Genomic DNA, 12,197 nt, shown 5'->3' with positions numbered 1-12,197 from the left:
CAAGAGCACTTCTTAAATGAATGATCATGCCTAATTAAAATGTTCCCCGTAATGGTCATTGTAATTCTATTTTTGGTAACATTCTGCCATTTTGTAGTTATTTCTAGCTTCCAGGATCGTAGTTTTCAGACATAAAAGTTTTCATATCTTGACCACTTTAGATAGTGCTGCTATGAACATTTGGGTGTGTGTATCTTTTTGAATTAAGAGTTTTCACTGGATATACGCCCAGGAGTGGGATTGCTGGATCACGTGACAACCCTGTCTTCAGGTTTTTGAGGTACCTCCATCCTGTTTTCCATGGTGGCTGCCAATTTACATTCCCACCAACAGTGGAAGAGGGTTCCCTTTCCTCCATACTCATTTGTCATTTGTAGACTTTCTAATGCTGAGCTATCACCTCTCACTCTGACAAGTGTGAGGTGATGCCTCACTGTAGTTTTGCAATTCTCTAGTAATTAGCAATGTTGAGCATCTTTTCATGTGCCTGTTGGCCAGCTGGATGTCTTCTTTGGATAAATGTCTATTTAGGTCTTCTGCCCATTTTTTGACTGGTTTGTTTGGTTTTTTGTCATTGAGTTGTATGAGATGTTTTTATATTTTGGAAATTAAGCCCATGCTGTCACATTGTTTATAAATATTTTCTCCTTTTCCGTTAAATGGTCTCTTTGTTTTGTTTGTAATTTCCTTTGCTATGCAAAAGCTGGATGAGGTCTTATTTGTTGTTTTCAGCATTTATTTCTGTTGCCTTGGGAGACTGACCTAAGAAAACATGGCTACAATTTATGTCCGAGAATATTTTGCCTGTGTTCTCTTCTAGGAGTTTTATGGTGTCATGTCTTAAATTTAAGTCTTTAATCCATTTTGAGTTTATTTTGTGTAAGATATGAGAATGTATTCTAAATCCATTGATTTACATGTGTCTGTCCACTACTCGCTAAGGAGACTGTCATTTGTCCATTGTAAATTCTTATATATTCTTGCCTGCTTTGTCAAAGATTAATGGACCATGGATGTGTGGGTTTATTTCTGGGTTTTGTATCCTGTTGCAGTGTTCAGTGAGGCTATGTTGGAACCTTGAAGGCTTTTGGAGATTTCTGCATACCAGGTAAAATAAGTATCCCATTCTGCTTGTTTAATTTGGGAATCCTTACTTTCAACTGCATTTCTTAAATGAACGATCACATCTAATTCAAATGTTCCCCATAGGGACTTCCCTGGTGGTCCAGTGGTTAAGAATTCACCCACCAATGCAGGAGACGTGAGTTTGATCCTCAGGGCAACTAAGCCTGTGAGCCGCAATTACTGAAGCCCATACACCCTAGAGCCCATGCTCTACAGCAAGCAAAGCTACTGCATCGAGAAGCCCATGCAGAGTAACTAGAGAATAGCCCACAGATAGCACCTCCGTCCACGGGATTTTCCAGGCAAGAGTACTGGAGTGGGGTGCCATTGCCTTCTCCAACAAAGATCCAGAGCAGCCAAAATAAGATTAAATAGATAAATTAATTAATTATTTTTAAAGAAGAAGTTGGGGGGATAGATTATTTTTAAAAATGTTCCCCATAATGACCATTGCAATTCTAGGTTGTTTTTGATAATATTCTGCCATTTTTGTAGATATTTATAGCTTCCAGGATCATATTTTTCAGATATAAAATAAGCAGGTGTGTGAAAAAATGGTACACTTGACTTTTCAGAGTTTAAGGATCCCATTAGCTAAGACTTTGGGTTTCCTGGAGATGGACTAATACCTAAAAGCAATGTGCTGCTGAGTTGGAAATTATGTGGTATTTTACAGTGTATATGGTTGCATGGAAAATTTCTTGAGGTTGGTGAGTGACCTAGTGGGTCAGTCTGACCCACTTCATGACCAACTTATCCTAACACAGAAGTCTATGGGTTTGGGGGCAGGTGTTTTCACAGCTCTTATGTGCTTCACCTGTGCCCACCAATTTTTTCAGCTTTTTGGCCTCCCAGATTCCTGTTAGCTACAGTCTTTATCTACACAAAATAAGGGACTTCCCAGGTGGCTCAGTGGTAAAAGAATCTGCCTGCCAATGCAGGAGATGCAAGAGACATGGGTTTGATCCCCAAGTCAGGAAGATATCCCCTGGAGGAGGAAGTGGCAACCTACTCCAGTGTTCTTGCCTGGAGAATGCCATGGACAGAGGAGCCCGGCGGGCTACGGCCCATAGGATCGCAAACAGTCGGACACAGCTGAGCACACACACTTTACACAAGACAAACACACGTGCACGTTAATATATCAGCAATAACCGAGAGGCGCTACTGTACCCTGGGCCGGGAAAAGGCCCTGTGCACACCAACAGCAGTGAAACCGGGGGATGGGGAAAGGAGTGACCTAGCAAAACCTCAAAGAATGGAGACTGCCGGCTGACTCTAAACAAATGTGGAAGCGCAGACTAAGCTGCCACGTGGAATCTGGAGGCCGAGCCGAGAGTTTTGGTTTCCAAGCAAACAGGGAATTGTGATCCCAACTACCAGCAGCTCCCAGCCTAAGCTAATTAAATTGGGAGCTCGATGCAGAGAGAGAGATGCTCAAAGTCAAGAGGAAACTTACCCTCAGAATTTCTGAGAAAGACAGTGAATTTAAAAGGTTCATAGGGAATCTGTAAGTCTCCTTCAGGCCCACCATTGCTGCCAAATCCATTAAACAACAAAAATTCAATGAAGTGAATTCAAAGATCAAATTGACTTTTTTCAATGATTCATGAATCAGGCAGCATGCCATCTAGCAATAGAGAGGCGCTCACCCAAGCTGAGGAAAGGGATATTTTTTAAAGGCAGAAAGGGGTTAGAAAGAGGAAATTATTAGCAAAGAATGCATTATTTCAGGCAAAGTTGTCTTTCTAGGGGAAATGGAAGGGCCTGTTGGGGAGACCATCTCACCAGGGCTGTCCAGTGAGAAATTCAACCTGGAAATTCCAGGTTGACTGGTTAAAGGTTACATTCCTGGGGGATTGAAACTGCAATTAGATTAAATATTAAATCCCCATTTGGGCATGCTCTCTTCTTTTAACAAGATAATGGGGGATGGAACCAGGGAACTGGTAGATGAAGAGGGTGGGGAGAGGGCAACTGTAAGAAGAACGTGACTAGGTCAGGAGAAATGTTGAATGCTGTGGATGGAGAAACAGAATTAGTGATACGGAAACTCCCGAAACTCCACAAAGCTGCAATTAAAGACCCAGAAAATGCACTTCCCTCCATCACTCTTCCCATTACACCCCAAATTTCCAAGCTCAAGAGCTGCCAATAAAGTGGACAGGATCCCCACTTCCTATGTCAGCCGCTCCAACCGGGACTCCCTTGGACCATATGAAATCAACTGGCATTCTGTTAGTCATGTGATCCCCGGACACAAAGACCCACCTTTTCTAGGGTAGAAAAAGGTCACAGGCGCCCCCTGCTGGTGCAACTCTACTCAGTCTGATGCTGCCAATCTGGACGGCCAGTGATCCATTACAAACGGTGTTCCATCCAGCAGGGTCACTGCATTGCACAACTCCAAGGGGCAACGTTCATGCCAAGGTCCCCTTGGGCCACTATATGTGGTAGTCAGGACACTTGGCAATGTAAATGGTGGCATGAGGCATCAGGAAGAACACTTACCTGGGAGGCAGGTGACTGGGCTCTCTCACTGTGCTACCTTGGGCTTGATTACTCTATCCATAATGAGAATAATGATGTTTTAGGTGTCGATTGAGAGGAAACACACAATGCAAGGGCAGTGAGTTTATTCAGGGACTTTAAGGACTCGAACCTGGGAGACAGCCTCTCAGATACTTCTAAAGAACTGCTCCAAAGCGAAAGGGGGGAACCACGAGATAGATATAGATATATAGAGATATACATATAGATATAGATATGAATTTTTAACCTGGGAAATGCATGTAGTCAAGAACACACCTAGGGACTTTCCTGGTGGTCCAGCGGTTGAGGTTTCACCTTCCAATGAAGGGGGTGCACGTTTTAATCCCTGGTTGAGGAGCTAGGATCCCACATGCCTTGTGGCCAAAAAACCAAAACATAAAAAAGAAACAACAGAAGCAATATTGTAACAAATACAATAAAGTCTTTAAAAAATGGTCCACATTTTTTAAAAAAAAAGCATAAATCTTGGTAAAAGATTACTGTTAATTACGAAAAACAAAGACCTCAAGTTAACGATTTTATTAACAGTGTATTGCTGTGTATGAACATGGGCAAGAATCTTGGGTCACTGAAATTTTTCCTTAGATATGCATCTTAACCATCTTGGAGCTGTATATCCAAAAGTCAGAATGCTTCACTGTTTTTCTCCATCTCAAACTGTCCTCAAACTGAGAGTTTGAGTGCTTAACCCTCGTCTGATTGTGAGAGTGTGAGCACAGAGCCCTTGTTCAAACTCCCCTGCCCCTGTGGGTGGGAGAGTGATGTTTTCCACGAGAAAGTGCTCTCAGAGCAGAAGATCTTGTAGGACCATCTATTTGATTCCTTATTCCTTCCCTGTATCAACAAAAAGAGCAAGAGTCTCACTCGCCCTCCAGTTACACAAAGGGTTAACTCGCAACCCACTGACAGTGGGCCCTGAGGAAAATCTGTGATCCGGTCATGGACAGTCTTCTGATTGGTTGGGGGTGAGGCAACCAGGAGTCAACAACATCAACCTTCTGGTTCCCATCCGCCTGGGGTCTATGAGTTCGTGCGAATCGTACAGTTAACTTCTTTCAGCTGGTTGAGGTTCAGTGTCTCCAAAACAGCCCAAGGACTTGGCTCAGAAGAGTATCTAAAGCCCTCGAGGAGGAACTAAAGGTCCTTGGCTTTGTTTAATGGCTGAACTATTATTATTTTTGCCTTGCTTGGCTGCTGTCCTTTCTTTCTGCGTTTTCTCACTTCTCTGAGTAAAATAATTCTTTGACTGGTTTTTCTACAGAACAAAAGGCAAGCAGAAGACCTGAGGTGAGGGGTCTATAGTGGGAAGGCCCCATAGGGTCCTGCTTTGGTTACACACATCCCCCCACCAGGGACCAGGAATGCTATCAGATGGTTTCTCTGGGAAGCAAATTCTTAGGGGTGAACACACGTCACTGCTGCAGCTGGTCATGAAGTTGTATATGATACTATGTAATTGCATATATATCATATGTGTATATGACACTATGATACTAATAACAAGAAATATATGTTCCTGGCACTGAGCTCCTAAAACCCTTGGGATTTCTGGTCATGAGAGCTATTATGAGCTCTTACGCTAATGAGGTTAAGATCCTTAGGATGGAGGCTCTCTGTCCTTGCTCGATCCACAGGTGCTTTTTCCATCTCAGGATGGATGGGGGGCTGCTGCTGGGCCCACCTGGAGTTATAACTTGGGTTTGACTGAACTCAGCTCATGATGAGCAGTTCTGGCTGTAAGTTCACTTGAATTTATCTGGCCAGGCTCTCTGTCTCTGCAGTTGCCAGTAACACACTGGGAACTTTTTTTTTTTTTTTTTTCAGAGGATGTAAACTCTCCTCTTTAGATGGCATGGCCTTGGTCCAAAAGCCCAGGTGTCTGTTTTGTGATTCTCTGACAGTCTTGGACTCCATGGGGCGCAGTCAGTTTCTTCCCCCACTGCTGCTGCTCTTTGGTTGCTCAGTTGTGTCTGACTCTTTACCACCTCATGGACAGTAGCCTGCCAGGCTCCTCCATCCATGGGATATTCCAAGCCAGAATATTGGAGCGGGTAGCCATTTCCTTGTCTGGGGGATCTTCCTGACCCAGGGATCAAACCTGAGTCTCCTGCTTGGCAGGTAGACGCTGAGCCATCTGGGAAGCCCTTTCCCCACTCCATTTTCCTCTAATATCCGGGTCTGGCTGTTTGAATGGCACAAGCCACAGGATCACTTGCCCCACATCGAGACCTGCTAGAACCCGCTGGTGCTCTGTGCCTGTCACAACTGGAAGCCTTTGTCCACGTAGTCAGAGCAGTTTCCCCATGCACAGAGAAGCTGACCCCCAGGCGCCGTGCCTCATTTTTCAACAATGGGAGGCAAAGGAGGCTATCGTTATTTCTCTTAGTTCAGAGGGGATATCCCAGTGTGCCCCCAGACTCATCCTGTGAGGTGTTCTGGAGCAGGGATGCTTTAGAATTATTCCAAATAAAGAAAAGGGAATAGGCCTTTATCTGTCTGTATCACCCATCACTGGATCTGGGGACTACTCCCAGAAAAGAGGAGGTGACTTTGAGAAAGGCCTGTCCCTACAGCCAAAGACAATTCCTAGAGAGGCACTTAGCGCAGACCTGTTGGTCATCAACGCTGCTGAAGTTGGGGGAATGATCACCCAGGTCCTGATGAGAGGAGAGGGCTCTAGGCAGAGCAGCCTGGCAGCTGCTATAAAGAAGCAGGCCTGGGCCTGAGGCATGTCTGAGCTCTGGCTGGGCTGGTTCTTCAGCTAGTCTGGAAGGCAACTTTGGAAATTTACATTTCCTCCCTGCACTTTAGTGTACCCAATCATAAAATGGACGCTTGAACTAAATCTATGACTTCTCATTGACTGTGCATTAGAATTGCCATGGACATAAAGGCACAGGTACTTTTTTCAAATTTCTTTTATTGAAGTATAGTTGATTTACAATATTGTGTTAATTTCTGCTGTTGTGATTCAGTTATATACATATATATACATGCAAGTTATATACATGCAAGGTGATTCAGTTATACACATATATATTATACACACACACACATATATATATTAGTTGCTAAATCTTGTCTTTTGCAACACCACAGACTGTACCCTGCCAGGCTCCCCTGTCCATGGAATTTTCCAGGCAAGAATATTGGAGTGGGTTGGCATTTCCTTCTTCAAGAGATCTTCCTAACTGAGGGCTTGAATCTGTGTCTCCTGCATTGGCAGATGGATTCTTTACCACTGAGTCACCAGGGAAGATATATGTGTATATGTATATATGTGTGTGTGTATATATGTATGTATATATATGTATATATGTGTGTGTATATATGTGTATATATGTGTGTGTATATATATGTATATATGTGTGTGTGTATATATATGTATATGAAGTGAAATTTGCTCAGTCGTATCCAACTCTTTGTGACCCCATGGACTATACAGTCCATGGAATTCTCCAGGCCAGAATACTGGATTGGGTAGCCTTTCCTTTCTCCAGGAGATCTTCCCAACCCAGGGATCTAACCCAGGTCCCTGCATTGCAGATGTATTCTTTACCAGATGAGCCACAGGGAAGATATATATATATATATATGCATTCTAGCAGATGCAAACTATTATTATAGAATGGATAAATAATAAGGTCTTACCATATAGCACAGTGATCTATATTCAGTATCCTGTGATAAACCATAATGGAAAAGAATATAATAAAGAATGCATATTGCATCTGCTAATCCTCCACCCCCAATGCTTTCCTCCTTCACTTACCCTCCTCCTTTGCAACCACAAGCCTGTTCTCTATGTCTAAAAGCACAGGTTCTAAGTCATCTTTCCTAAAGACTCTGTCTAATGTATTAGAGTGGAAGATCTTATTCTACCTACTAGACTCGCTTCAGCTCTGGCTTGCCTGAACTGGTTGTGCATTCTCCGGAAAATCATTTAATCTCCCAGGTAAACTGGGGATCAAGAGGCCTGCTACTAGAGGATGACATGAAATAATGGACAAATAGCACTAAAAAAAAGGTGTGTGTGCGAACATGTTTCCAGCACAGTTCAAGGGCATGTCTGAACAGAGAGGCAGCTCTCCCTTTTCTGGGCTTTGTCCTGTATGAGGAAGGCTTTTGGCTTCTCTAAGCCTCACTTCTTGTATCTTTATAATGAGCATCACAAAAGCACTCATCTCAGATGTTGGCCAGGAGGATTAAATTAGATAACATGCATAAACTCTATAGTCCTTGGCATGGAGAACAAATTCAATAAAAGCAGCCATCATTATTGCATTTTTATTGTGTCAGCTGCAATGCTGAGCTTTACACGAAAATGAGTTTATAGACTCTTTCAAGAAGTTCCAAGAAACTTTGGGAAAGGCTGATCCCAAACCTCAGCTGGTTCTCTTTTGTAGAAGGGAAAATTGCGCTTGAGAGAGTATAACGTACAGTAACTGCCCTAGATATGAACCTTCAAGTTGCAACCTTTCATAGATGCAAATGTGTATTTCATCAACGTCAGGCCTGAGTGAAGTTCCAGCTAGCCCTCTGCTCCATCTCCTGTTGCTGATGATCCTTCAGCTTTACCATCTCCCATCCCCTCTCCCTAGATCCTGGGACACATCGGCCTCTAATACCCTGCATGGCCTGATGGACTTTGTGGCTCTCCAAGAAAGGGGAGGGTAGAAGAAAATGAATTCTCGGGTCCTGTTTACTTCCTCTTCAGATGAATTCTGAGTCTGAGCTATAAAACAAATCTGGGAATCTGGATTCCCAGGTTGCACTTCTACCTGATCATTCACCTGATATCCTTTTAGGGACCAGGTAAAAAGCCAGGACATCTGTTTCCATAGCAAGGGACTTATATCCTGCCCCCATCAGAGTTATTCCTCATCACAGACTCCCCTGGCTACAGTCATGGGGTCACAAAGAGTTGGATATGGCTGAGCAACTGACACTCCCTGTGCAGGGGGTGAAGTTTCTATTCCCTGGTTGGGGAGCTAGGATCCCATATGCCTCCTGGCCAAAACACCAAAACATAAAACAGAAGCAATATTGTAACAAATGCAATAAAGACTTTAAAAATGGTCCACATCAAAAAAAGAAAGAAAAGAAAATAGGGACTTCCCTGGTGGTCCAGTGGCTAAGACTGAACTCAAAGTGCAGGGGGCCTGGGTTCAATCCCTGGTCAGGGAACCCGATCTCACATACCCCAACTAAAGATCTTGCTCATTGCAACCAAGATCCAGTGCAGCCTATAAATAAATAAACATTAAAAAAAAAATGGAAATAGCAGCCTTGTGTCACCGAATGCTCACCAGCTATGACACCAGTATCACTCAGAGCCGTTGTCCCTAGAATACATTGGTCACATTCTCTGAAGCCTGGAGCATGGAAAACATCTGATCCTGTCCATGATATCTGGGACCTTGCCCTTCTCTCTGGCATTCCTCTTGTTTCTTTTCCCATAACATAGGCTTTCTGAAAAAAAAACCATCCCCTTTGCCACATGTCTCGATTTGGAACCTAGAGTCAATTTGGGGGAGAAATTAGGAGAATTCCATTGTCTTTCACTTTGAGTCTCTTCCCAGAGACACTCCCGGCCATATTCTCTCTGAAGTCCCCCCAAACTAAGGATTATTAAACTTATTGAGAACTTACCACGTGCCAGTAGCCACTGTTCAAAACCCTTTCTGTACGCCAGTGCATTTAACCCTCACAAAGTTGTATTAGCCCCATTTCCACAAGTCAGAAGCTGAGATCTAGCTTCTAACTCCTCACTCTTTTCTACATCTCATGTGGATGTGCACAGGGCTTTGGTCTAGTGAACATTTTCCCTGGTCCCAGGACAGGGGCACTCAGGCCTAGACTTTGAGGAAGTTTCTAAAGGGAGGGGAATGCATCAGTTGAAGGTCACAGCTCTTGACCTATTGATCTGACCTCCACAAGAGGTGTTCAGTCTCCTCCAGACAGGGTCCCTGGCTGTCCTCCACATTCATGGGTTATCTATAGATCTGGACAAATGTCCCTGAAATACTTCCAAGCCAATATTGGTGGCTCAGAGGTAAAGAATCCACCTGTCAATGCAGGAGACTTGGGTGGGATCCCTGGGTTGGGAAGATCCCCTGAAACAGGAAGTGGCAACCCACTCCAGTATTCTTGCCTGGTAAATCCCATGGACAGAGAAGCCTGGTGGGTTACAGTCCACAGGATGGCAAAAGAGTCGGACATGACTTAGTAACTAAACAACCTAACAGTATTGGGTGCAGCGATTTTCTCTGACGCCAGGCATACACGATTCCCTGCCTCTGCACCAACTGTCCACTAGAGGGAGCCAATCCCCAGCAAGTAGAAACCACGTGTGGGCTGTGTTCACACAGGTTCTTGAAGTGTGTATTGAGGGGAGGGAGGCGGGGATGACTGGATCAGGGCATCTCACTCTGAGCACTCTGGAAGCCTGGGTGTGAGGGACAGGGCCTCCAGCTTCTGCCTCAGAGACCACTCCACTTGCCCTGGTCGGTCATGGGATTCTGCCCATGATCTCACTTGGAGAAAAACTCAGACAACCAAGCTGAGGTCTGAAAACCACAGCACTCCAACATCTTTGTCTGCCATCCAGCTCTCATCGCCTCTGATGCTAAGATTCAAGAGCTTGATAACCAGGATTCCTGAAGTCCTTCATTCAGCCCAACAGGAGGAACTTTGGATCCGCTTATCTCTCTTATGACCAGTTTCATTTCTTCAACTCCTTTAACTGCAAAAAGATTTTCAGTGAAAAGAAAGTGGAGCCCCTAAGATGACCCTGTTCAGAACCTTTTCTGTTGTTAGTCTGGGCATGACTACACCTCCTCTTCCTGTCTCAGCCCTGTTAGCCTTGGTGCCGGATGGAAGATATGTCCAGTCCTGACCCACTGGTTCCCCTTCTTTCTTCCAGGAAACCTCCCCAGGACTCCACTGTTGACTCTGCAGGTTTCAGGTCTCATTTCATCATTCCTTGACTATGACCCTGCCAAAGGAAAGGTTTCTTTCCTATTTTTCCTTACTCTCTTCCTCCCATAAAATAATGAATTACAATTGTAAAAAAGCAATTGTGCCAGAATGGCCAGAGGAGCAGAGAAGCTGAGATAAACCCAGAAGAATCCATGGTTTTAGGAAGGTGGGGGCCAGGCCACTAATGAATGGCCTTTTGACTTAGCTGCTTTCCACGCCAAGGTTTGGAACAGACAGGGCCATTCCAGCACTGGGGTTCCAGTCCCCACAGCAGCTTGCTGAGACTCCAGGACTCCAGTCATCTGTCCAGCACCAGCCCATAGCCATTTCCTTCCTCATCTGCTCACCCCTTTCTCCCACGCAGTGAAACCTACCTAGCCCTTCCTGATCTGTTGCAATGACTTTCTCCTGCCTCTAGTCACTTCCTGGTGGCTCGGATGAATCTGCCTGCAATGTGGGAGACTTGGGTTCGATCCCTGGGTTGGGAAGATTCCCCTGGAGAAGAGCATGGCAACCCACTCCAGTATACTTGCCTGGAGAATTCCATGGACAGAGGAGCCTGGCAGGCTACAGTCTGTGGGGTCCCAAAGAGTCAGACATAACTGAGCTGCCAGCACTTCCATTTTATTCACTAGTCACTCCCCTCCATCTGTGCTCAGTCCCAGAGAAATACTGATCTTATGTGAACTGAGACCTCAGAGGAAGGCTGGTGACAAGAGATTTTATAGTTAAGTGACACTTTTCAGTGAAGAAGAGACATAAAGAGGACCTGCCTTAAAGGGTGGGGTGAAGATGCAGACATAGAGAACAGACTCTGGCCACAGTGGGAAAGGAGAGGGTGGGATGGACTGAGAGAGCAGCGCAGAAGTATACACATTAGCACATTAGCATATGTGAAACAGATAGCCAGTGGGAAAGTGCTATGTGACACAGAAGCAACCCAGGGCTCTGTGACAGCCTAGAGGGATGGGATGAGGAGCTAGATGGGAGGGGGATTCAGGAGGGAAGGGACATATGTACACCTGTGGCTGATTCCTGTTGATGTATGGCAAAAGCCAACACAATATTGTAAAGTAGTTATCCTCCAATTTAAAAAAAAAAAATGAGTAAAAAAAAAAAAGGTGGGGTGAGATTAGAGGACAGGGTTCTACAGAATTCGTTCCGAATGGGCGGAAGAGCAGGCAAAAAGCAGGAATCTCAGTTTGCCGGAATTTGCTCCAGGAAAAGGAGGAAAATTTAGCAATTTTAGAATTTCTAAATGAGCTTGGAGTCATGTTTTCGAGCAGCAGTCCCCAGTCATTTTGGCACCAGGGACCGGTTTAATGGAGGACAGTTCTTCCACAAACCAGTTGCCTGGGATGGTTTCGGGATTATTCAAGCACGTTAGACGTATTGTTTTCTATTATCGTTACATCAGCTCCACCTCAGATCATCAGGCCTTAGCTCTCAGGGGTGGGGGACCCCTACTTTAGAGGATCTTGAATGTCACGGTGGACAGTTTGCATTCAATTCTGAAAGTGATAAGGAGATATGGAGGA

Source organism: Bos indicus, chromosome 19, assembly GCF_029378745.1.
Source record: "Bos indicus isolate NIAB-ARS_2022 breed Sahiwal x Tharparkar chromosome 19, NIAB-ARS_B.indTharparkar_mat_pri_1.0, whole genome shotgun sequence".
Lineage (NCBI taxonomy): Eukaryota > Metazoa > Chordata > Mammalia > Artiodactyla > Bovidae > Bos > Bos indicus.
This window is presented reverse-complemented; position numbering follows the sequence as displayed.